Raw genomic sequence first — 6,199 nt, 5'->3', positions numbered from 1 at the left:
TCTTTGGAAAAATGTCTGTTCATGTCTTCTGCCCATCTCTTGATTGGATTATTTGTTCTTTGGGTGTTGAGTCTGATAAGTTCTTTATAGATTTTGGATACTAGCCCTTTATCTGATATGTCATTTGCAAATATTTTCTCCCATTCTTTCGGTTGTCTTTTGGTTTTGTGGACTGTTTCTTTTGCTGTGCAAAAGCTTTTTATCTTTATGAAATCCCAATAGTTCATTTTTGCCCTTGCTTCCCTTGCCTTTGACGATGTTTCTAGGAAGAAGTTGCTGCGGCTGAGGTCGAAGAGGTTGCTGCCTGTGTTCTCCTTTAGGATTTTGATGGACTCCTGTCTCACATTTAGGTCTTTCAACCATTTGGAGTCTATTTTTGTGTGTGGTGTAAGGAAATGGTCCAGTTTCATTCTTCTGCATGTGGCTGTCCAGTTTTCCCAACACCATTTGTTGAAGAGACTATCTTTTTTCCACTGGACACTCCTGACCTGTCAAAGATGAGTTGACCATAGAGTTGAGGGTCCATTTCTGGGCCCTCTATTCTGTTCCATTGATCTATGTGTCTGTTTTTGTGCCAGTACCATACTGTCTTGATGATGACAGCTTTGTAATAGAGCTGGAAGTCCAGAATTGTGATGCCGCCAGCTTTGCTTTTCTTTTTCAAGATTCCTCTGGCTATTCGGGGTCTCTTCTGGTTCCATACAAATTTTAGGATTATTTGTTCCATTTCTTTGAAAAAAGTGGATGGTATTTTGATAGGGATTGCATTGAATGTGTAGATTGCTCTAGGTAGCCTGGCCATCTTCACAATATTTGTTCTTCCAATCCATGAGCATGGGATGTTTTTCCATTTCTTTGTGTCTTCCTCAATTTCTTTCATGAGTATTTACAGTTTTCTGAGTACAGATCCTTTGCCTCTTTGGTTAGATTTATTCCTAGGTATCTTATGGTTTTGGGTGCAGTTGTAAATGGGATTGACTCCTTAATTTCTCTTTCTTCTGTCTTGTTGTTGGTGTATAGGAATGCCACTGTTTTCTGTGCTTTGATTTTATATCCTGCCACTTTACTGAATTCCTGGATGAGTTCTAGCAGTTTTGGGGTGGAGTCTTTTGGGTTTTCCACGTAAAGTATCATATCATCTGCAAAGAGTGAGAGTTTGACTTCCTCTTTGCCGATTTGGATGCCTTTGATTTCTTTTTGTTCAACCAATACCATTTTAATACATTGATGAAGTATATATTTATTCATGCCTCTTAAATACAAGTGAGGTTTATTTTTTAACACTTTTTTATTTTTAAGTAATCCCTATATCCAATGTGGGGCTCAAACCTACAACCCTGAGATCAGGAGTCACATGCTCCATTTACTGAGCCAGCCAGGTGCCCCAAATACAAGTGGATTTTTAATGGACAATTTTTATGATCACTCAGCATCATTTAAAATATATGAAGGCATTGATTTCTTTATTGCTGGTACTGCATTCAAAATATCTTTGAAGGTCTGACTTTTATAAGCCTTGCACTTGACATACTCTGTATAGGTCAATGACAGTTTTTAAAAGATGTAGTTTTCTTTAAAAACTTTAAAAAACTTGTTTCTATCTAAATTTCTTTTTAATCTAAGTATCCTCTCTAGAACTCACACAATCACGCCAGAATTTCTTCATGGCTGTCTTCCTTTCTTTGTTTCGCAGAGTGTAGATAATTAGGTTCTAGATGGGTTGACAATGGTGTAAAATACAGCAAAGAATTTATCCACAAAGTGGTTGTTGAAGGGTCCGATACGTGTGAAGATTCATGGGCCAAGAAAGAGAATCATCACTGTGATGTGATCAAAGTGGAATGAGCTTTGGGTGGCCCAGTAGAAGAGTGACTCTTAATGGTTTTGAGGATCAGACTGTAGGAGATAAGCAAAATCATGAACCAGCTCACAGAGATCATCCCACTGCTGGCAACAGTGACAATCTGTACAATATAGGTATCTATGCAGGCAAACTTAGTAACCAGAGGGAGATCACAGGAAATGGTGTCCACTACATTGGGACCACAGAAAGGCAAATTCACAACAGAGTATCTGAAGCCCTAAATGAACACCTAAGAATCATGTGGCCACTACCAGCAAAACACACACCTTCCTGTTCATGTTGGTTGTGCAATGTAGGGGCTTACAAATAGCGGCATGTCTGTCATATGCCATGGAGACCAAAAGTTCCATTTCAAATCCACCCAGTAAGTGAAGGAGAAAAATCTGTGTGAAGCATCCAGCAAAGGAAATGGTCTTATGCTTTTTTACCAACCTCACAATTATCTTAGTGGAAATGAAAGTGAAGTTCATTCCACAAAGGAGAGAGTCCCAGGAAGAAAGTACATGGGGGGTGTTCAGGTTTGGGATGTAAATCACTGACCACAATGGGAAGGTTACCTGAAACTGTGGCCAAGTAGACAACTAGGAAGAGTGCAGAGAGAAGAAACTATATATCCTGGCAGGTGGTCAAAATGAATTCTGACACTTCAGACTGATTTAATTATTCTGTGGACTCCACTGAGTGGCTTGTTCTGGGATGACCTGTAGAGAGGGAGAAGAGGGCACTAATGCCATGGAGGTTGCCAAGCATTTTCATTCATTTGGGTCTTTTATTTATTTATTTTTTAAAGATTTTATTTATTTATTTGACAGAGAGAGACACAGTGAGAGAGGGAACACAAGCAGGGGGAGTAGGAGAGGGAGAAGCAAGCTTCCTGCTGAGCAGGGAGACCCATGCGGGGCTTGATTCCAGGACCCTGGGATCACGACCTGAGCCGAAGGCAGACGCTTAACGACTGAGCCACCCAGGCACCCCCATTTGGGTTTTTTAACAATCTCATTTGACTTTGAAATTTAATGTTAATGTCTGTTACTTGAAGAAGGAAGATACATGTCTAAATTGTCCATCTCTAAGACTAGCTTATAAGCAACAACCTAGAGTAACATTATTGTTATGTGTAAAAAGTTGAGCAGTCTAAAAATCTTACAGTTGGGGCTTATTTTCTTCAATGAGTTACAGGAATCTTAGGATGTAATATTCCACTAACAATTAAGTGGTGTTTAAGAAAAGTATTTAAGAATATGGAAAGCATTCACATTATTTAAGTGAAAAAAGGTAGGTTACAATGAACTTTATACAGTATGATCTCATTTTATAAACATTAAATGTATTAAAATATATACATATAAAATTTATATATTTTTAAAAATATTGAGCAATATAACAACTATTTAAAAAGACATATTTTGGTTGTTGTAATGTGAACTGCAACTAAATAACTTCAAGACCCAAATATCCCTTTGTGGGATTCCCGTGGGACCTGAAAATGTCTGTGCTCAATTAATATCTTTGAAGTAAGAGAGTGTTTAGTAGAAATCTATATATGAAGAACAATGACATAGAACAGCAAGGTTTTTTTTCTATACCCTAGCTTATTTCCAAGTTATTGTAATCATTCATAATTTAGGGAATAATATGCCTGAGGGTTTCCAAGGAAGTTTGTAAGCAGCTACTGGTTGGGCTAAAAAAGTAGAAGATCAGGACCTTACAACTATTTGTCTAAGTTTGACAGCAGCTTGTTTAAGAAGGTTTATTTTTTAAAAAAATGATTTAGTCCTACCCTCTGCTACCCTCACAAATCAAGCATGTACTTATTTGCAAACAGAAAATAACTATTAGTCATGATCTTTTATTAATCAAAAGGCAAGCCATTACTTCACAATTGTTGTGACGGTGTGGGTAGTGGAAATAGCACTGACTGTCATTAAGGTGGTGTCATACCTTGGATTTTATTGATAATTCACATTCTGCCCTTACACAAATCACTTTGCTATGAAAACTTGAGAAAACTAACATTAAAATCTAATGGAGAGTGAATGAAATAAACTATGAGTATGCCTTATGAGGTTGAAATCCTATACAAATAAGAGACAAGATTATTAATGTATTTGTCACTAATACCTTCTGTATGTGTAGGTTATAGCCCACTGTTCAAGGAAATATAAAATCCATTTTAGGAGAGATATTGAAGCTGTTGATTCAAAGAACTTTCTTTACACTGTGTGTTAGTTAATGGAGAGAGACCGGGTATGAGGGGGACTGTGGTGAATGAGAAAATTAGGTTATGACCTCTAGCCCTAATCAGCACACCAGACCGATTGAGGGAATATAGCTTGCACTTATAAGCAATCACAGAGCAAATGAAGAAGACATCTACCAAGTGCCCCATTGTATAGAGTACAGAAGTTCAGAGAGGGAGAAGGGATGTATTGTTTTCAATGATAGTCTTGTTCTTGCAATTTAGTTTTATTCACCAAAAACCCTTATACAGACAGAAATAAAACATTTATAGGTGTTAAAATCAGTACATATTTGATAAAAAGCTGCAGTGTACTAGGCCTTTTGTTAAAATCTTAACTATAATAGAGTTTTAACAGGTAAGCATGACTGATGGCCTGCTGCTGACAGATTCCCTCCAAATCCTTCCTATCTCCTGCCGCTTCCTCCCCAGCTTCAGTTCAGATCCTCTAGTTGACTTACATGATCCCCAGACTTCTAATGATCAGACCCACAGTCCTTCCCATTATTAAAGTTCTCTGATTAAATCATTCCTCAACAGTGAGTTTCTAATCTATGAGGATAGTCAAGGTTGTGGTATTTAGTCCCTGATACATGACCATTCAATGAGTCATATACCCCAGCATTTAACCCCTTGTGTAGTATAGTCTCTTCGTCTTAAATTTGAGCTGGCCTAGTGGCTTGCACTTAAATCATAGGATGTGGTGGAAGTCATGTTGTCTCACCTCTAAGTCTAATAATAAAGAGCTCTGTGGGGTCTGTCTGGGCTGCTTAGAACACTTGCTCTTGGGCCATCCCCTCTGGGAACCCAGCCACCATATAATGAGAATCCCTAACTTCATAGAAGAGCCACATATATGTGCTCTGCTTAGCAGTATCAAATGAGCTCCTAGAAGACAGCAGACATCAATTTCTAGCCTTGGAAAACCTGTCCAGTCAAGTCTTTTGTTGACTGCAGCCACAGCTGTCATGTACCTGCAATTGCATTGAAGGACCCAAGTAAAACCATCTTGCTGGACATAAATACCCTAGAGAACTATGAAAGATAATTATAAATGTTTTAAACCACTGAGCTAGTGTTTGTTATGCAATAATAAATAACCAGAATAAAGCTCATGGAAGAAGAGCCCCTCAATGCCTTCCTTTCTTTGTATGTGTCCCATATTACCTATCTACACTCCCTTCCCCTGACTGGCAGTCCTAGAGGACCCACTTCAACTGTGGCTGTGCACAGTGACTTCCCTTCTGAAGAGGTTTGGTTTGGCCAACTAGCATGTGCACTTCCACACAAAAGTATCTGTGGCAACTCAAAATCATTAAAAAATGCCTTTTAGAATCCATTTCTTTAAAACACACAAATTTTTGCTCTCTTATATTAATGTGATTATGAAACCCTGATTTAGTAACTTAGATTCCACCTAAAACAATTCAGTGTACCCATATTTTTATGCGTCACTCTACTATATTCCTACACACCAGGAATGGTGTGTAGCACCATTAACATTTGGGGCTGAATAATTCTTGGTTGCAGGGGCTGTCCTTTGCATTGTAGGATACTTAATACCATCCCTAGTCTCTACTTGGTAGTTACCTGTAGCTCCTCTTCATTGTGGCTACCAAAAATGTCTCCAGAGATTGCCATATGTCCCATGGGGGACAGAATTGTCTCTGGTTGAGAATCATCAGCTTTATCTTTTTCACTTTCAATCATAATTCTATTACCCCAGGCAATGCTCACATTTCTCTAGTTAGATCCCTAAATATAAGTCTCTAAACTCATTTATACAGGCATACCTTGTTTATTATACTTCAGAGGTACTGTGCATTTTTCAAATTGAAGGTTTATGGCAACACTGCATTGAGGAAGTGTACTGACACCATTTTTCCAGCAGCATTTGCTCACTTTGTGTCTCTGTCTCACATTTTCTTAATTCTTGCAATGTTTAAACTTTTTCATTATATTTGTTATGGTGATCTGAGATCATTGCTATTGTAATTGTTTTGGTGTTCTAAGAACCATACCCATTTAAGATGGCAAACTTAACTGATAAATGTTTGTGTTCTGATTGCCACCAACAACTGGCTGTTCCCCATCTC

The 6,199-nt window shown here is 38.1% G+C and overlaps 1 pseudogene; it reads right to left on the bottom strand.

Moving 5' to 3' along the window:
- Positions 1-1,618: 1,618 nt before the first annotated feature.
- LOC113909222 lies at positions 1,619-5,813 on the bottom strand (annotated as a pseudogene).
- Between the last annotated feature and the right edge of the window lie 386 nt (positions 5,814-6,199).

This window comes from Zalophus californianus, chromosome 6 (assembly GCF_009762305.2).
Source record: "Zalophus californianus isolate mZalCal1 chromosome 6, mZalCal1.pri.v2, whole genome shotgun sequence".
Classification (NCBI taxonomy): domain Eukaryota; kingdom Metazoa; phylum Chordata; class Mammalia; order Carnivora; family Otariidae; genus Zalophus; species Zalophus californianus.
This window is presented reverse-complemented; position numbering and strand designations above follow the sequence as displayed.